The following is a 21,441-nucleotide window of genomic DNA, read 5'->3' as shown; positions in this document are numbered from 1 at the left end:
AATAATGTCCTCTTGCTCTATTTATACCATGGACTTCCACTCTGTTTATTTCCAAACTTTAAATTTATTTAATCAACTCAAACTGGTGTCTTTACCATCTCAGTTACCTGATCAAGATATAAATAAATTTAATGGAATTACTTCTAAAATTTTGAGTCATTTATATTCTGGGAGACACTAAACCATCTTTTAATAAGTTTGGAAGAACTGGCGGCAAAGACTTCAAATGAAGCTTATTAGATTGCAAATTTCTTGAAGCTAGAATTATGTGCCCCTTGTCTTGTTACTCAATTAAGCAAGCCTCCATATTGAAAGGGTTACTGTTATTCATGCATTTTAATGAAACTCTTATCAATTGAAACTAGACAGATGGCAAGAGTATAATATCACACACTCTTGTTCCGAGTCACCTTCATTTTTATCAGTATCTCACTGGTGTTATATTTCTTTGATTATCTCCAGGTATTTGTGTGGTCATGGGAATGAAATTTAGAACACTAAATGAGAAAAGAATTTATTTTGAAATAGTAGCTCATGGATACACATGTCATTAATAGGAAAGTCTTCAGCCTGGTTCATTAATAGGACACTGGTTTGTTGACATGCCATTAATAGGAAACTTTGTTGGTTTATCCTATCATTGACAAAGAAAATGCAGAAACTTCATAATTTTGGGCAGCCTAATTTGGCTGCCATGAACATGGGCCTGTAGTAGATGCATTTATTTTTTATGCTGTTCATTTAAAAGTCAGAATATATATACATAAATACATATATATATATATATATATAATGTCATAGAGATATATTTTCATTTTGTAATAGCCCTCTAGTTCTGATACGAACTAAATGAAAGCTAGGGCTTATTCTCTGAGAAATGGAATTGCATGTATTAGAATTAATCTATGTTTTCCAATACTATTGAGATATTTTGGCAGCCTAATGTGTACCACAAGCTATTCTAATGAAGTCCAGTTGTGTGCCGTAATCTGTGCAATTTGACATTTTCATAATTAACCAAAACCTAGGGATTTAACTCTCACTTAGTCTTCTGGTCAGTACTGAATTCTTATATGTGATTAAGAAGCTGATATTGCATTTGAACACAGCTCCAGCTGCAAAAACCATGCTCCCTAAATTATATAGTTTTTCAGCATTCCTTGTGACTGAAAGAAACCATTTCCATAAAATTGTGTGTTTTGGAGCAGCTGAATATTCTTTGCATGTTTGATTCTTCATCCTTTTTCAGATCACAGTTTAACTACCCACTCTGAGGAACTTTTTCTGAAGGGTCTCTATAATGTCTGCTAGAATGATACCTACCTTAAATCATTTCATATAGCTCTAATATCCTATAGTGTGAGACATATAAGAGTAAGCACTGATATTAATTTTATTACATGGTGAGAAATAGTTTTCTCTTTGTGTTTTTTATTCTTCGCAAGAAATTCAATTAATTATTGACTACAAATTTGAAGTTATTCAATTTCTTGACTCTATGGAATATTATAAAAATGCATATGGAAGGAAAACACCTTAGATATTTTTCATATATATTATTAAATATCAACATACACAGACTTTCCAAGGTTAAAAATATTCATGACTCACATAGTAGAATTTTTAAAGCCTTTTTTTAAATTTTTGAAATTATATTATTACATCATTTTCCCTTTTCCTTTCCACCCTCCATCAGATCTTTCCATGTATCACTCCTTTCTATCTTTCAAATCCATGACCTTTGTTTTCATTTATTGTTATTACATACACACAATATATTATCATTTCAAACACACACACTATGTATATGTATATATATACATATATATAACTTTCTCAGTCTTTATAATTTTTAAAAAGTATTTATTCATTTATTTATTTATTATGTATACAATATTCTGTCTGTGTGTATGCCTGCAGGCCAGAAGAGGGCACCAGACCGCATTACAGATGGTTGTGAGCCACCATGTGGTTGCTGGGAATTGAACTCAGGACCTTTGGAAGAGCAGGCAATGCTCTTAACCTCTGAGGCATCTCTCCAGCCCCCTTTATAATTTTTTGTAAGCATTATAGGTTATATTTTTATCTCAACTACTCTCTTCATTTAGCTTTTCTCTTAACAAAGATACAATGCTTCTGCTTACCACTTTATACAGAATTCCAATTTCTGCCCTTGTCTGTCACAGACGTCTCAAACTTTGCACTTTCAAAATCAAACTCATTAAAATTCCCCCAAACTCTTCACCAATGATCCTTCCTGTAATAGGCATGAAATCGACTACTCTCATCACTTTGTAAATTTCTAATCCAATGTCTAAGAGCAGTGTTGAGTCCTCTACTGGACTACAACTCTTCAACTTAGTCCCTTATCAGTATGTGTATGTATTTAGATACATTTAGATATGCAATATATACCGATATCAGTAATCTGTCAACTATCTGTGATTACATTGTTCCTTAATCAAATTCAGATCAGTTGCTTCTTTTTGATTCTTTTTATTTCTACCCCATGATGGAAGGGAAGGGAAGGGAAGGGAAGGGAAGGGAAGGGAAGGGAAGGGAAGGGAAGGGAAGGGAAGGGAAGGGAAGGGAAGGGAAGGGAAGGGAAGGGAAGGGAAGGGAAGGGAAGGGAAGAGAAGGAGATCATTTTAATCAGAACTGTTGAATCAGTATTCAATAGCTAGTTTCCACTCCTGTCTCCTGTCATAAATGAGTGAGTTTTTCTTCTTCCTAAAATTATTCTATAGTTCAACAAATGTCTTCATATAAAAACAGAATCTCTTTATACTTGAAATTGTTATATTGCTTTAATTCCCGAATGGGTGCTTCCCTCTGTGTTTGGACTGCTGTTTATCCGTTGCACTTTCTGAAATGCTCTTACTCCTTTTTATCTCAGTGAACTACTATATATCTTTCAAAACAGTGAAGTTTTAGTTTGATCTAAAATAAGCTATTAAATCATACTTATTTTCCTTCCTTCCTTCCTTCCTTCCTTCCTTCCTTCCTTTCTTTCTTTCTTTCTTTCTTTCTTTCTTTCTTTCTTTTTGAGACAGGGTTTCTCTGTAGCTTTGGAGCCTGTCCTCGAACAAGCTTTTGTAGACCAGGTTGGCCTGGAACTCACAGAGATCTGCCTGCCTCTGCCTCCTGAGTGCTGGGATTAAAGGCATGCAGCACCACTGCCCAGCTCTAAATCACGTTTCTTATTATTACTTACAATTTCTATAGTTTTGTGAATACTTGGTCAGTATATGTACTTCCATATGCATTATTCTCATTCTTTGTCTTGTCCACAGACTATGAGAACATCTTTAAATAATTAGTTTCTCTATATAAATCTCTGTTCTGTCATTTCAATAGCGGTTCAAAATTTATACTCAACATAATTGGATGAAGCAAAATCTAGTCAGGAAGCAAATAACATAGGTCTCTACTTGAAGAAATTCTATCGTTGGAAATGGGAAATATAAACTTCACAAGCACATAAATCTTTTATTGAATTTTTGCTTCTGGATATCAAGAAATACTTCATGTGTTTTTCATGTATGAATACATTGGATGACTGCAACAATTCTTAGATATAAGGACTCATATACACTTAGACAAGAGGAAATGGAGGCACAGAGGAGTTTATATTTAACATCTAGAGTTTTCTTAGCCTGGGTTTCTCTGAAAAATCTGAGGCATAGGTTTGTTTGCAAAAGAAATTTAATTATGAATACACAGCAAGGAATTGATAGGTGGAAAAATGAACTGAGATTGGGAAAGAGGGAAACCATTCTAAGCTGATTTGACAAGTGCAAATGATCTATATTTCACTGAAACATCCTCTAATATACTTTGTAAGGAATGTCTCTCAGAGAATCTAAAATCAACCCATTGTTGGGGAGAAAATTGAAAGAATTATTATGGACTCATATTCTATTGGTTAATTTTTTCCATTTTTTTAAATTAGAGCAGCATGACTATTTACAGGATTCTCTGTTATTGTATCCCATGTTGTTAAAAGATAAAAATGAATGTTGGAACTGGAAGCTGGGGATCCTGAAAGGTATTTAAAACCCTTATCCTGGTTGAATATGCTGACAATCTGGTATAAAACCCTGGGACCAGTCTTCATGATAGTGTCTCAATTTAAAAAAAAAAAAAAACAAATGACTTAACCATAGGACAACAAAATATTTTAACTGACAAACATACATGAAATCCATCATGGATCTTCAACATCTTAAGATAGATTTAGAGCACAATCTACCAAAATGCAGAGATGTCTAGCCCAGTCCTAACACATATATCTACAAAATACCCTGGCATTCAGGTGATATTGCAGAAGAGGGACCTGAAAGATTGTTAGAACAAGAGGATCAGGGTGTTTGCTGAATGTTGCTAGTCATGTGCCCTTTGTAGTGAGACATTCTTGAAACAGCAGAAAAGCATCACCACCATACCAACAACTAAAGCAATAGGCTGTTTACTCACATATGTGCACCAATGTAGGGTATGTGGCCTCAAAATACTTCAATTTTATTATAATATTTGTATTGTGGTTTTGGTTCCCTTTCTCTTGTGGGCTTTTCTAAAGTATTAAGAAAATAACCGAGTGTCCTCTCCTGCACCAAGGCTATCCACCCAGAGGGTTGAGAGGCTGCCCTCCAGGCAGGTCTGAGGATTCCCGCAAGGGAGTGCGGGCTCCTTCAGATTGTGCTGCAAGATTCCCTGTGTGATACTCCACCCCGCCCTGCCTTCACCTTTGCCCTTTTGTCCCTGCAGCATCCCTGGGCTACCAGGAATCCCTGATTCAGTGCTGTGGAGTTCCATCTGGACGGAACCTTCATCTGGTGATGGATGGAAATAGAGACAGAGCCACACACTGGTGCACCGGACTGATCACCCATGGTCAAAGGAGGAGCAGAAGGAGGGAGATCATGAGCAAGTAAGTCAGGATTGCGAGGTGTGCTCCCACCCACCGAGATGGCGGGGCTGATCTAATTGGAGCTTACCAAGGCCAGCTGGACTGGGACTGAAAAAGCACGGGATAAAACTGGACTCCCTGAACATGGTGGACAATGAGGGCTGCTGAGAAGCTAAGGACAATGGCACTGGATTTGGATCCTACTACACATACTGGCTTTGGGGGGCCTAGCCTGTTTGGATGCTCACCTTCCTAGACCTGGATGGAGGTGGGAGGAACTTGGACTTCCCACAGGACAGGGAACCCTTACTGCTCTTCAGACAGGAGAGGGAGGAGGAGTGGAGGGGGAAGGGGGAGGTAAATGGGAGGTGGGGAGGAGGCAGAAATTTTTAATAAAATAAATAGAAAGATAGATAGATAGATAGATAGATAGATAGATAGATAGATAGACAGACAGATAGATGATAGATAGATAAATAAATAAATAATAATAAATAAATGAAAATAAACACGCTAAAATGGAGACACTGGACACTGTGCTCTCAGAGAAAAGAATGGTTATATTACTCTATGAAAATGCCACCCACTTCATGCATAGTCATAAAACCTCCTTAAAAGTCTCCAGCATGGGACTTACAATGTAATGACTTCACTGAGATAGAGAACTCTAATTTCCCTTCTGAGGGCTTCCTTAACTTTTCTCAACAAATTTCTCTTACTGTCTACATGCTCAAAATTCTTACTTTCTTTATGAAAATGATAACTGGGAGAATTCACAGGGTTGTCATCCACACTGGCTCACTAGTGAAAGAGGCATGAGGTGTCATGGAGAAATTGATTTGATTTGCTATACTCTCAAATACTTTAAAAAGCATACATATTGTCTAGTCATGACAATGGGCGTGGGTAGGACAAAGACAAAATCTCTGGGGAAAGTGACTAGCATGTCTGTTAGACATGCATAAGGAAAGATTGATATAGCCATTTGATGAATAGTGACACTCCAAACCCTATAAGAGCCCATTCCTTCAGCATAAGCATAGTAGCCCATGTCCAATTCTTTAATAGCATCCAAATCAGAAGGCATACATAAAATAAATCACTAAAGACATGGATGCTTCTGTCTCTTATGCAAGGGAGCCCATTGTAAGTATTGAAGCTTGGATGTAACTGTATCCTGGTAGTCCAGTCAGAAGCTAAGAAATACTACAAAGTTATTGTAATCACACTGTAGCTCTGTTATTGCAGAAGTGTTCTAGCTCTGCTCTGGGGGAGAAGGAGGTTCCCAAGCAAAAGTGTTACAGCTCTGGTCAGGTTATACTGTTACAGCTAAAATCACACATTCCAAGTATAAGGGTTACAGCTCGGGGGAAGTGTTATAGCTCTGCTCTGCTAGGTAAAAGTTTTCCCAGAGAAAGTTGTTACAGCTCTGCTCTGCTCTGCTCTGCTCTGCTCTGCTCTGCTCTGCTCTGCTCTGCTCTGCTCCTGCTCTGCTCCTGCTCTGCTCCTGCTCTGCTCCTGCTCTGCTCCTGCTCTGCTCCTGCTCTGCTCCTGCTCTGCTCCTGCTCTGCTCCTGCTCTGCTCCTGCTCTGCTCCTGCTCTGCTCCTGCTCTGCTCTGCTCTGCTCCTGCTCTGCTCCTGCTCTGCTCTGCTCTGCTCTGCTCTGCTCTGCTCTGCTCTGCTCTGCTCTGGTGAAGGTCCTGAGCTTGGTGGAATTCTGTGATCAGACTTTGGGTCCAGCCCAGGGATTGGTTGGATTTCATACTCAAGAACTGGTTTTATTCATGCTCAGAAATTGTTTGGATTTTGTTTTCAGGGGTTAGTGGGATTTTGTGGCCTAATCTTGCTCAAGGACTGGTAGGAGTTCAATTCCTTGGCCCTTGTCTTGGGCTCAAGTCAGGGTCACAGCTTTTCTTTTCCCTTGGCCTAGGTCTCAGGTCAAGTCAGGGACAGCCATGTTTTTTCCCTGGCTCACTTTGCCCTTCACCTTAAAGCACAGCGTCTCTTCTCTTGATTCTATCCTGCTTACTCCATGGAAATGCCTCATTGATGGGGAAGCTCTGGTAACCAATCAACCCTAGTTAAGGCGTGGCTAACTGGAGCCCAGGAAGAAAAACTGGGAGGGACCAGGTGCATGCTGTCTCTGGGTGACTCCCTCCAGACACAGAGAAAATCGGACTTCCCATTCTTGTGGCCTGAGTTTCCCCTTACATACACATGATAGAGGATCATTGGGGTGATGCTATTCTTCAAGGCCATCTGGATGACTTCTGGGTATTAACTTTACAATGGTTTTATTTTGCAAAATGGCAATACGATTCAATTACTTCTTAATTAAATTTAAAAATTCAGCCATTAAAATAATCTAGAATTAAAATTACTCTAATAGTCATTTAAATTATTGTCAGTCACTCAATTTTAGCTGATAAGGATTATTCTAGAAGAACATAGCTTTTTGCAGCATATATAAGAGGCAATTTTATTTCCTTTAATTTTTACATTTGTATTAATGTATATTTATTGGAAAAAATAATTTAATTATCATAAATTCAGAATAAGATGTTAATTTAATTTTTTATTATGTCATTACAATTCAATTTAGATAAATTGATAATGACACAATTATGATATTAAAAAACATGAAATAAGCATATTTAATACTCATAATATTTTCTGTATTATGCATGTTAAATTATGATTTATGTAGCTAACTAGCACATCAAAAAAACCCACATAAAAATAATTTGTCCAGCTATCTTTAATTTTTCATTAATATAATTATGCCATCATAAATTTAATGATATACTCAACATTGTTATTTTTAAATAGATATATGGTGAAATGTTTTACTTTACAATTATTATCCAGACTTAACATTTAATATTTAGATATAAGGTCTTCATATACACTCTTGACTTAGCTCTCAGGAATATTAAGTATGCTTTCCCCAATACTGTTGGTAAGTATATTCTTCTTAACTCTGGTTCGTGCCGCATAGAGCACACTTGAACTCATTTTACATATCCCATGCTTTGCTGCACATGCTACATGCCACCAGACCTCCCCTGTACTTCACTAATTCCTCCACCATTGTTTCAAAAAAAATCTTTCTCTTGAGTAAGCCATTCTGGTATGATGTGAGATTTGTCTCTGTATGCTATAATATGTTTTATTACCATTGGTTAATAAAGATGCTGCTTTGGCCTATAGTAGGGAACAATATAGTCAGGCTGAAAGAGATAGAGAGAGAGAGCAGGCATGGTTAGGGAGACGCCATGTAGCCAAATGAAATGGCTGCCAGAACCTTACCTGGTAAGCCACAGCCTAGGGTCAATTTACAGAATAATAGAAATGGGTTATTTTAAGACATAAGAGCTAGCCAATAAGAAGCCTGAGCTAATAGTTCAAACAGTGTTGTAGTTAATATAGTTTCTATGTGATTTTTTGGGGGTCGGAATGGCTGGGAAACAAATGAGCAGTCTCTGTCTACATTGGTAGGCAATTATCTCTAAATCAATAAAATATTCCTGTAGCCCACTGAAATTGCTTGGAGCATATTTAACTATTAATACATGTGTGTGAAAACTATAGACAGTGAGGAACACATGGTCCAAATTCTAAGAGGCTGTACAATGATGGATTTAGTTTTTAAGAGAATCCCCGAGAAAATGCCAGCCCCTTCTTCAAACCCCTCACGGGATTTCATTTACCTCACTTGGGTTAGTTAAGGCTCCTGACAGCAGAAAACTATCTCAGCCCATCTTCAGCTGAGTTTAAGTACATTAGTTCTTCCTATAAATATTACATAGGGCATTTGCTTATGAGATGCTTTCTGAACTTCTAAAGATCTTACAGAGATAAAATGATTCTAAAGAGAATAGTTTGCATATTTATTCACTTTCGTGTCAACTTCCAATTAGGGTTTTGAGGGAGAAAAGGATAATAAAGAATCAGATCATTTTCCTTAAAAGTAATCCCACCACTGTTAAAGTCATGGAGTCTAAGCAGTACTTTTAAAAGGATTTGATACTTAATTATTGTATATATCCATTCTTCCTTTTTATAGTATTTTCTATGTTCTGTTTTGTTCAATAAATGTTCCATCATTTGTGAAGTCCAGAGGGGAAATGCTGGTGCTCCAAGTGTATCTTAAGGGAGCATCCACATGGTAATGGTCCCATTTTAAAATCAGAGTAGTGTTTTGCTTTCCTGACAACTATATTTTCATCTCTGATTCATCACAGAAATCTCCGCTGACATCAGATCAGAAATGTTGTTTTCCTGTATGATGGGGCTCTTATTTTATGTTTAATCTTTTACAACTGAAAACTAAAGCAAATCCTCTCTATTTCCTCTGCTTGGATCTTAAAAAACAGTGTTTGACCATGAAAAAAAATCTTCATTTTCAGATAAATATTATGTATTTCTTATAACACGAGTTTGGTTAAATTTAGAAAACATTGAACGCTGTCTTTTGAATTTACCCTGCAGCTGATTTTTATGAAGTAGTATTTCTGTAAGATATTGAGTTTACCCACAGGCTAAAGTATGCTGAACCAGAGTATCAGTCACTATGCAAGCAACTGACACAAACAATTTGGCAAATATCATTAAATATTTTAAGCAATAATCTCTCTTTCGTGAGGATATGTGGACATGTTCTTGATACTGAATCCTTCTCTAGGATGGAAACCAGGTCGTCCAGCCAAGATCAATTTTTCAGTGCCAAGCAGCTCCATAGCAATAAAATATGCTCTCACTGAGATTGACCTGACCCAGCTGGAATCAGCTGGCAGGAGAAAACACACTGGTGAGAGCAGCATCTCCCACTCTTTGAGCTGAGTTACTTCTACAATGTGGATATTCTACTCCAGTTATCTGACTACTAAATAAGAAGTCATGACACTGAGACAACTTATTCTTTGAAAGCCCCAAGCTGGTATCAAAGACCCATGCAAATTCTTGCTCCAAAACAGACTGATTGTCTGCTAATTGCTGACATGCACTTGACCTCTGAAAGCTGCAAATATTTAGGATATTGGTTTGAAAATAAAAAAAAAATTCATACAAAATAAAATGATTTATTTGCACAATTTGGATGAATTAAAAATCTGTATGTCTCTACTACTGTTGCTATTACTGTATACATATAATTTCTTTTGAGATTGTAAAGTTTCTTAATGTTAATAATGTTTACCTTAAATGAGTAGCTTTGCAGTGACATAGAATGCCCCCTTTCTCTGTGGGGAAAGGTACTGTGAATGGACTATGGTTACATGTCTGAAAAAGAAGTCGTTCATTACAGAAACACATTTTTTGAGGGCTGGCAATCTCTTGCAAAGGTCAAATAATTTTAAAGTCAAGTGGTGGAATTAAATGACTGAGAAATATTTGGAATGCAAGTTACTGCTTAGAAATTTGCCAATGGAAAATTTTTGAATAAATAGCTGAAACAAAAATTCTTTGTTAGAACTTAGAATTAAAAGAACAGGCAATCTAAAGTGTCAAACATTTGAAGTGATATGTCTTTAGAACCATACACCCATTTTATTTGACATCTTCCTCAACTATCATTAAATTTTGTGATCGAGATTTTAAGTGTATGATAAATTCAAAGTATTTTCTAGCTCTTACTGTATGAAGTAGCCCCAACTCATTAACTATCCCATCAGATATGAGGTTGGTTTATATAGAAAGCATTTTTATTTTTCAGGTATCTTCCTCTCTAACTCCAAGGTTTAAACAAATCAAAGCCCTAGACTCTGTCTTTTCTGCTTTTGTTTTAGTCTGGAAAATCCATTCAGCAAGAATCAATGCCAATATCACAATCGTTTGAAAAGGATCTTGGCCTCCAGACAGACTGAATTGTTCCCTTGCTTCGGTCATTAAACTGTACTTTATATTGCAATTGTTAGAAAACTTGGCTCTTAGTTGTAAGCTATGTGTTCTATGACCTTGAGAGGTGTTTGTGTTCATTCCTCTAGGCTCAAATTTTCACAGTACATTTTACACAATACATACTTTCAATTCATTTAGTGCATCGCTGGCTACAGAGACAATACATATGCTTATTCTCTATCAAGGCATTATTTTTTTCTGTATCTCATAGTCTTCCCCTCTCCAGTTCTCAACTTTTCTATTTCTTCATGCATACCACCACTGATTGTAATTCTTAGCTGAGTAATTCACAAATGGAAAGTGTACATACTTTTTACTTTTATGTCAGCTCAATACTGCTTTTGAAGTTTGGTCCTTCAGTAAATGTAATCTTTCATTAAGCAGTGCTGTTTCTTCTAATACCATGTTTACGCTCCAGTCAGTTTGGTGGTAAAGCCTTGAGATGGTGGAAGAAAATCCATCTAGTTTGCAACCTTTCTACCAATGTTAGCAACCACTGGAAAATCAGATATTCCATCCTCTCTTTGTTCCTTAATGTCATCGGGAGTGATAATATGTCTCTTTTTCCATTTGGTCCATACCAAATGGACTCTGTAGAAGTCTAGCCATTCTCAGCTACTTCTGTAACAGTTCATGGATCTCATAGTGTATCAAGCTACTTTGTGTCACCTTTAGTAATGGAGAATTAAGGGAAATCTCTTTAATTTCTCATCACTCAATTCTACTCTAGGAACAAGACACCATTCCACTGTTCCCTGCTTTCTGCTAGTGAAGGGAAATGTGTTAATCCTCTTCCATAATAGGTGGAAATGCAAGACACTTGTTAGGAGGTTTTTATTGGATGTTTTGGGGTTTTCATATTGATGGTGTTGTCTACAAATAGATATATTAGTAGGTAATACCAAAGAGCCTTGTTTTACTTGTTTTGAATACCAAAGAATATTTAACCTATCATAGATCCTGATACCAGTAATTTTTCATTATCTCTTTAAAATTCAAACTCTAATATAACCTTCCTGGAATAATTTTGTGAAGCTCTTTGCTTATTAGTGACTAACAAAATGCTAGCGATCTTAGAGTGTGGTAATTTTTAGTTATAGAAAGTTTAACATAGGTAGGTATAATTTCTACTAGCATTTGTGAGCAAATAGAGCTATTTAAATGTACATCCCTTACAGATAAAGGAGATTTGAGCTTAACATACTGGCCATACTACCTGGGTAGTAGTAGATGTGGGCTACAAATAATACTTCTGAGTCCGTGTGCCCTCTGTAGCCCTTACCTGGAGCTTATCTTTCCATATTAGCATTAGTTGCTTTTCATCACTGAGCAAACCAAGTATTTCATTCCATTCCATCACTTAGGGTATTATAAATAGTTGGTATGTATAACCACAGCATGAAACATCAAGATTTAGTATTTTTTGGTTTTTAATATTGAGCATAAAATCTCAAAACAATCCAATGTTTTCATAAACTCAACTTAGTTACCCCAATTCAAAGTAACCTTTTTTTTTAATTTTTTTTTCCTCATGGTTTATTTTTTTTTATATTTAAAAATTTCCATCTCCTTCCCTCCTCCTCCCCCCTCCCTCCGCTCCTCCTCCCCCTTCCCTCCCCTCCTTCTCCCCCTTCCCTCCCCTTCCCTCCACCCATACCTCCCTTCCCTCTCTCTCAAGGCCAAGGAGCCATCAGGGTTCCCCACTCTATGCTAAGACCAAGGTCCTCCCAACTCCCCCCAGGTCCAGGAAGGTGATCGACCAAGCTGAGAAGGCTCCCACAGAGCCCGTCCATGCAGAAGAATCAGAGCCCAGAGCCATTGTCCTTTGCTTCTCAGTCAGCCCCCGCTGTTGGCCACATTCAGAGAGACGGGTTTGGTCGCATGATCCATCAGTCCCATTCCAACTGGAGTTGGTGATCTCCCTTTAGTTCTGTCCCACCGTCTCCATGAGTGAACGCACCCCTCACGTTCCTGACTTTCTCCCTCATGTTCTCGCTCCTTCTGCTCCTCATCAGGACCTTGGGAGCTCAGTCCAGTGCTCCAATGTGGGGCTCAGTCACCTTCCCCATCTGTCGCCAGCGGGAGGTTCCCTCACAGTCCTGACTTTCTTTCTCATGTTCTCTCTCCTTCTGCTCCTCATCAGGACCTTGGGAGCTCAGTACTTTGGGCGAGACTGGGCCAAAGTAACCTTTTATAGAAAGTAAATAGTTCCTTAGATTTAGCAAAGTTCTAGATCAACACAGAGGTCTTTGGGATAATGCTCTTGTACCCGATAAAGATTCATCACTTATATTGGCTTAATAAAATGCTGATTGTCCAGGAGACAGGTAAGAAGTATAGGTGGAGTGACCAGACTAGGAGAATTCTGGGAAGAGAAAAGGCTTAGTCCACAGTTGCCAGCCAGATGCAGAGGAAGCAAGACGAAAATGCTTCCTTTGAGAAAAGGTATCAAGCCATGCATGTGGCTAAACATAGATAAGAATTACGTGTTAGCCGGGCGGTGGTGGCGCAAGCCTTTAATCCCAGCACTCGGGAGGCAGAGGCAGGCGGATCTCTGTGAGTTCGAGACCAGCCTGGTCTACAAGAGCTAGTTCCAGGACAGGCTCCAAAGCCACAGAGAAACCCTGTCTCGAAAAAAAAAAAAAGAAAAAAGAATTACGTGTTAATTTAAGTTGTAAGATCTAATAGGCCAAACAGCTTATAATTACTATAAGCCTCTGTGTGTTTTGTTGGGACTGCACAGCTGTGGGATCGGGAGGGACAGAAATTTCTGTCTATACAGTGGCTAGGCATTGTCTAATCTGCAAGCAACACTGAAACATGAGTTGTCAGGGGAGGGATCTTTAAGAAGGTTTGTGTGGCAGAGGTGGCAGAATAGGTTTAGAAACAGAAGTTGTATCATACTCTATAGCACACAAGTCACTGGATCCTTTATCCTTTCTACCCAGTAGCAGAGAAGCCAAAATATTATGTTAGGTATTCCTTTCCCAAAGGTTAAATACCAGTGGTGGGGCTATAATATTCTATGACACCATGCGATATTTAAAGGAGTAAATTCCTGATAAAATATTTCAAAATTCTAACCCTAACCTTTAGACAACTTTTCTAAGATTATAAAATGAAATCGGAGCTGGTGAGTGCAGAGTGGTTTATGTACTTTGCTGCTGTCAGATACATTTAATACTGTGTTGTCCACGAGGTATTATGTTCTGGCAATTGGATTGCCAGACAGGTTTGACCATCTCAGACGTAGCAGACGAAGCAGTTTTATTGCTCTTATTTATTGCATATGTGGGTGGTTTGTGTAGCAGTGCATGAGGAGGTCAGAAGGCAGCTTTGTGGAGTCTACTCTCTCCTTCTATCCTGTGGGTCCCAGGCTTTGAACTTACAGCATTAGTCTTGGCAGCAAGTGCCTTTGTCAGCTGATTCATCTTGTCAGTCCTAAGCAAATGTTTTAGCAAGCATTGTCCTTGAATTGATGACTGTGACAGTAATGTATTATACCCTGTTGCTATTAAGAATCAGATAAAAATACTTTGAAACTCACTCAATTAAATAATTCTACCCTTAAGTACCTCTGGGAATATTTAATGTGTTAATGTAGTTTTTCAGAAAACCTAAATTATCTCTAATGTTTTTAGCAATACAAATTTATTTCTGTGAGTTACAATTGAGGAAGTGTGAGTGTGTAGAATATAACTCAGAGTTAGAGTTAAAAATGCCTTAAACATCACTTCTAAAGTCTGAGCTAGATCCCCATTCATATAGGAGATTTTATGTCTCTCCACCGACAACAGGCCATTACTAGCTCAATTCTTCTAGCTGTGAGACTCCTTTTTTTAATATAAAAGATTTAATGTTGCCAACAGTGATCAAGATGATTATATTCAATGAGGATAATGAAATAAATATTTTTTTATTTTATTAAAAATTTCCACCTCCTTCCATTTACTTCCCCCTCCACCAAATCCTCCTCCCCCTCCCTCTCCAGTCCTAAGAGCAGTCAGGGATCCCTGCCTTGTGGGAAGTCCAAGATCCTCCCCCATCCATCCAGGTCTAGCATCCAAACAGAGTAGGCTCCGACAAAGCCCGTCCATGCAGTAGAATCAGAGCTCAGCTCCATTGTCCTTGGCTTCTCAGTCAGCCCTCATTGTCAGCCACATTCAGAGAGTCCAGTTTGATCACATACTCCATCAGTCCTAGTCCAGCTGGCCTTGGTGAGCTCCCATTAGATCAGTCACACCGTATCAGTGGGTGGACGCACCCCTCGCGGTCCTGACTTCCTTGCTCATGTTCTCCCTCCTTCTGATCCTCATTTGGACCTTGGGAGCTCAGTCCAGTGCTTCATTGTGGGTCTCTGTCTCTATCTCCATCCATTGCCAGACGAAGGTTCTATGGTGATATGCAAGATATTCATCAGTGTGGCTATAGGATAGGGCCAGTTCAGGCGCCCTCTTCTCAGCTGCCCAAGGAATAAGCTGGGGACATCTCCTTGGACACCTGGGAACCCCTCTAGAGTCAAGCCTCTTGCCAACCCTAAAATGGCTCCCTTAATTAAGATATCTACTTCCCTGCTCCCAGAGACTTTCTTGAAGACTAACTGCTCCCCACCAGCACCACCTTATCAGTTACGTTATTCTCATTTCTGCAAAATTTCCTTTCTTCCTACAGTGCTAAACCTAACACTTCTTTTTGTTCTGAATTACTAAGCTGACTCTACCTACACCTGGAAGAGTATTATTACATGCTAGCTATATACTAGGAGGAATGCTAATGGGATTGCACATATGTCATGTATATCTCAGACAAACATGAATTAAACTCTTTTTCTATGAGAGAAACATTGAAAACCACCTGGCTAATTTTCCTCTGTTCAATTCCATATTTGTGCAATTCATTGAGAGAAGAGGGGCAGATATACTTACACACATGCATACACACAAGGAGAGACAGAGAGAATAAACCCACACATGAAGTTCATCATCATCATGTAGATTTTGGTAAGCAATAAAGTACTGGAACAGAAACAGAAATATTATGTGAACATATTTCCCACAAGAGTTTACTATGAGTCTGGAAAGAGAAAAGTAATGTTCATAACAACCTTATTTACTAATAAGCAGCATAATAACATGTAGTGATCTCAGCCATGAGTCAATTCTGGTATTTATCATTCATATTGCCCTTAAGTAAAGCCAAATATTTTATCACAGAAGTTGGTGAGGAATGAGATAGCTTCATAAATCTTTCTGCTCTAGTATCAGTTACCCTAGCTACTGCCTGTCTAACCCTTCATGATGAAAAGGTGGCATAATATCTAATGCTCACTACAACATTGTGATATCTGCTTAATATCTGTCCTGTGACATCCTGGACAAGATTGAGGAGAATATTAGCCAAGAATTCTACTTTTTACCTCCAAGATTGACTGTATAATTTGCTAGTGCAAAATGGATAATAACTAAGGTCTTCTTGCTCACAAATTATTACCAATGTCAAGATGCTGGACAGCAGAGCATCAGACTGTGCCCTTCCTATGTGGAGTCCCCAGTGACAGCAGCGGCATGCCCATATAGTCCATGCAGACAGCAGGGCATCCTTGCTCATTCTTTCCTTCCCGTCCTATCTCCTGTCACCTCCATCAGATGTCCCTGAGTGGCACATACCAAGATTATCAACACATTCTAACCACAGATTCACTGTGGCACATTAGTTCACTGCTCAGAACTTTTCTCATGCTATAGCAAAAACCAATATAAGTTAAAGCAGCCTTTCTCAAAATGAACTGGTCTTTTTCCTGATAAGGAAATAAAAATCACTGAAATGGGAAAACCAAAGAATGAAAAAAATGAGTGACACAAAAATGCTAGATCACATTTAGAAACATTAGGAAAATATTCATGAATAGTATTACAAATGAAATATTTTATTTCTAATATTCAATTCAAAATATTCTGTATATGATTTTAGTCAATTCCACTTAACTAAATGCAGTAGAAATGTATCTGCAGCATACAAAGTATCACTACCTGTATAAGTGGCTTTTTGTTATTGCTTTGAAAAAATGATAACAAAGCCATGAAACAAAGAAAAAATAAAGGAGACAGCTCCACATTCAGGTATATGGCAGTTGAAAGTGGAGGGAGTAATCCGTCAAATCTCTGATGTGTGCCATTATTTCCATTATGGTATTTTGTACTGAGGAAAAAAATAAGACATTTCTTAGAAAGGGGGTGTGCCTTTCTAATTCAATGACACGGCAGCTAACATCCCCGAGGTGAGGTTCAGCGGGAGCTGATGGCCGGTGTGGAGATGCAGACACTGCGGATATCATCCATCTATCTGACACACATGGAGCCTCATTGTGGGGCCGCCAGACACAGCCGGCTAGATGAGAATGTCACAGAAGACAGAAAAGAAAGCAATGAGCTCGGTCCATTATTGCTCCTGTTTAGGAACAGTGCCACAAAGTGATTCTAAGGTAATTATTCGGAGGTGAAGAGGTAGAAATTTCATCCGCGGCCATCATGAGCCCCACAGGCAGTTAAAGAGTTAAGGAAGTAGGAAACTGTGTGCCAGCCCAGACCATAATTTTAGGACAGGTGCTGAGTCATCTTTTTAGGTTCGTTCAAGATTGATGATATCCTACTATCTCCCATCCCTCAAATTCTAAACAAACAAATAAAAAAAAACACCAACAGCAAAACAACCAACAATAAAACCCAAGAAAACCTGCTTAATAGACACACCAATATTGGGGAAGGTAATGAAAATGCAGTGTGTAGAGAGAGCTGGATCGAATATAGCACATGGAGTAATTCTGTTCCAGTTTCATGCCGGAGGCTTCCTCACTGAAGGGATAATAACAAAGGGTAAAATACAAGTAATCTGTAACAGGCTGTCCATATTAGGACTAATGGGTTTCACAGACAAACACAGCCAAATGCATGGAGCATTGTATGGTCATTTGAGACTCTATGGCATGGAAAAGGTTGCAGGCTAGCTTCAAATAAGGAGAATTCGTCACTAACCCCTTCATTCTTTACCACACCACATGGCCACTTGTAGAAATTATTTGGTTACGGCTATACTTTAAGACCTGTGACTTGACTTGTTACCTTGAAACCTAAATTATTTTTTTTCCTAAAAAGAGCCCATATTCTACAAAGATTCTCACCTCCCCCATACACTCCCTGCCTTTTATTTTAAGCAGAACTTCTTCGGGGGGAAGAAGACAATTAGTGCAAAATCCATCAGAAGGCGTCTCAACCTGTCCTCCAGTCTGTAGCCAGGAACTCTCTGGAAGGAGGCCATTTAACTCTCATTATTTCTTAGGCCATGGCCTATTTTTCCAGGCTGTTGTATAAGGCAAATCCATTACTTCATTTCTCATAGCCTCTCTACAAAAGACAAAAGCAGACGGATCTTCCCAAACTCAGACAGAATATTGTGCACAGCCAAGTGGGCTGAAAATGCAGGCTGCCAAGTTGGCCAGCACAGCTTCATGCATTACACTCTTTCCAGAGCTTCAGCAACAACAAAGAGGCTGACCTTCAACAAAGGCAAGGGGGCTTCTGTGCTTCGATTTAGATAGAACCATGACTCTCTGAAGCAGGCAAAAGATGGTCCCATCAAGACTATCCTCTTCAGATGAGTCATTGTAGGATCTGGAAACCAACATTTACCAATAAATAATGTTGCCATATTTATTTACAAATACATAACTTGATGTTAAGGAGAGATAATCTGAAATGACTTATCACCACACAAAAGTCTTTTATACTCCGAGGAGGATCGTAGGTCGCACTCTGCAGACAGCTAAAGCATCATCCTTGCTCTTCCCAAGCATTCTGTGATAATTATACTAACAAATTGCTTCATTGTTGAAGTTAATCATGGTTATGATAAGTGCTGTATATGATCACCTACTTCTCATTGGTACTCTGAAGTTACACTGAATCAACAGTGGAGAATACTGTGGTTCAGTGTTCAGATACTTGTTTCAGCTAATGCCCCTAAGTAGACTCAGTACTTCCTCTCAGAAGAGGGCTATTTAAATGGCTCTCACTATAACTCTGCTCCCTTATAATTTCATTGACTTTAAGATGATCAGTCACAGATATTTCAGCTTCATTTCTTTCATCCACACTTATCATGCATAGAGTAATGAACTTCCACAACATGATGAGGAAATACTTCTATCCCTCAGGATTTTATTTAAATGTTATTTGTTAATTTTTAACATTGTGGGAAAACTTGCAGCAGAATGCTCCCATAGCAGAAATTTCTCTTCCATGTGGCACTCATCCTTCCTAGAAGTTTATTCTCTATCTCTTTCTGTGTCTCTGTATCATTTCTGTCTCTCTCTCTTCCCCATCTCTTCATCTCTCTTTCCTACCCTCCCTCCTTCAGTCCCTCTCCATCCCCCTTCCTCTCTCCCGTCTCTTTATCCATGTACACTGTGTGATCAACATCCTTTATGTCTGTGTAGCATCTCATGAAGACTGGCTCCCATCTGCCCTCATTTCTCATAGACCAATAACAAAGCATTCAGACCATGGAGGCCACATTGTTTTTAATGATTGCAATACCTCTGGTGATGGTTGGGAGCTTGGAAAAGGCTACAGTCCCCAAACACTCCATCAAGTCATTCAGCCAGTGGCATTTCACATAATGCTACATGATTAAAGACTAAGAAGGTTAAACATTCTAACCACGCACATATGCCTAGCAGTCGTCTTTTGGAAACCTCCATTCTGAGGAGCCATCTGGACATTCCAGGTAATCTCCATGCCTACTGATGGGAGCTTACTCCATCACACACAACAGTTAGGGCAACCCAGCAGAGAGTACATTTCACATCCCCTTTTGTTTTGGATTCATTAAGAAGAGCCAAAGTTTGGCTTCACTTCCATCAAAAGGATACTAAGTTACATAAGAACCCCAGCTATGAGAGTTTGAGAATTTAGATCTTGTTCCTGGGCCCTTTGCAGATGCAGATTTTCACTGAGACTTGGGATAGAAACCAAAGATACAGAAGAATTCATTTCAGGGAAATCTTCAAAACCGCAAAAGCACTGTGTGGTTTGCAAGGGTTCTCAAGTGATATCAATGAGATGTTCGTAAAATCAGAGTTGAGCAAGATCTCCGAAGTTATCCATCTCCCCACGTTTATCACAACAGAAAAAGACTCGGAGTTGAGGCTGGCAGCTTGAGACCAGACCTAAGAGTCTCAGAGTTCTGAATCTCAGAGTAGAAAATTTTCCTAATAAGTAACTAGATATATTCAAACAGTGATGTAACTGTTGGGAATATTGCATCTGTGTTTGGATGTTTAGATGGGAGAAATGTGTCAAGCATTATTTCTCAGTCTAATAATTTATGATAGCAATGCTGTGTATGTTGGATAAATGATATTAATAATAAGGAAACATAGACTGTGTACCCCAAAGATTTCTTTCTCATATTTATAAGACACATGGACAGAAGCCATCTACTACAAAGAAAAAAGGGTTCAAGGTACATATATTAAATGCCAGCTCTAAACATCAGCGTGACTGATTTCTCTCATTGTCATCACCCGGGCGAGCTCTCGAGCACTGTCCTGACTTGCTCATTCCCTGCACCAGGCAGCAAGGAGTTGGATTAGTTCCCACTGCTATCACACCCTTGGGTATAGCTATCAAGGCCAGGTCTACTCTTTTGCCCAAGTGATGTTCAGGGCCTGCTCTACCAAGTGCTGTAGTTGAGGAGGAGCAGGACCAGCTCTCATGCCCATGAAGTCAGCTCTCCTGTGTGCTACGGGTGGCAAGCGGCATGGCATAGATGGAGGGCTTCAGCTTGCCCGCTGACCACCAGTCATTGGTTAGCCTCTCCTACAAGTTTTGTGCCACCATTACCCCAGCGCATCTTCTAGACAGGACAAATTGTAGATCTAAGGTTTTGTGGCTGGGTTGATATCCCAGTTCCACCTCTAGAAGTCTTGTCTGGTTGCAGATGATGGCAGGTCCCATTGCTAGGAGTCTTCAATAGGGTCACCCTCATAGATTCCCGAGAGTTTCCATTGTTCTGTTTCCACATCATCCCTGAAATGCCCACCCTCAATTCCAGTCCTGTCTCTAGGTAGTCTCTCCTTCCATCTCATTCTACTCAAAAGTGCTTGTCACACTTTATTGTCCCTTATCTCTAATTTCTGTGTACAAATACATTGTTAATGACTAGTAAAATATTGAAATATCTACATTTACCTGAGTCCCACTCACTGTCACTAAATGTCTAAAATTAATATCCTGTTACTTATTTCTAATAAAAATTATTCTCCATAGTAAGACATTTTGATTTTCTTGTGCCTTTTCAGAATTAACTGAATTTTGAAGAGGAATACCTCACCTTGTGAAGTTATCCTGTAATAGCTTGATAGATTTGGAACCTGAAATGTCTGAATTCATTTTTGCTTTACTATTATGTTATTTCTGTTTTGGTTATATATATTCTCTCCCTCCATTTCTTCCAGAACTGCTATACCTTCCTTGCCAACCCAAAATTGTGTCTTTTTTTTAAATTTTGTTTCTTTTTTACATAAATGAATAGATTGTTTTTACTACCACCACCACCACAACAGCAAAAAATATAGT

The sequence above is a fragment of the Arvicola amphibius genome, chromosome 10, assembly GCF_903992535.2.
Source record: "Arvicola amphibius chromosome 10, mArvAmp1.2, whole genome shotgun sequence".
In the NCBI taxonomy this organism is placed as follows: Eukaryota; Metazoa; Chordata; class Mammalia; order Rodentia; family Cricetidae; genus Arvicola; species Arvicola amphibius.
The sequence above is the reverse complement of the archived record's forward strand: the minus strand, read 5'-3'. Positions refer to the sequence as shown.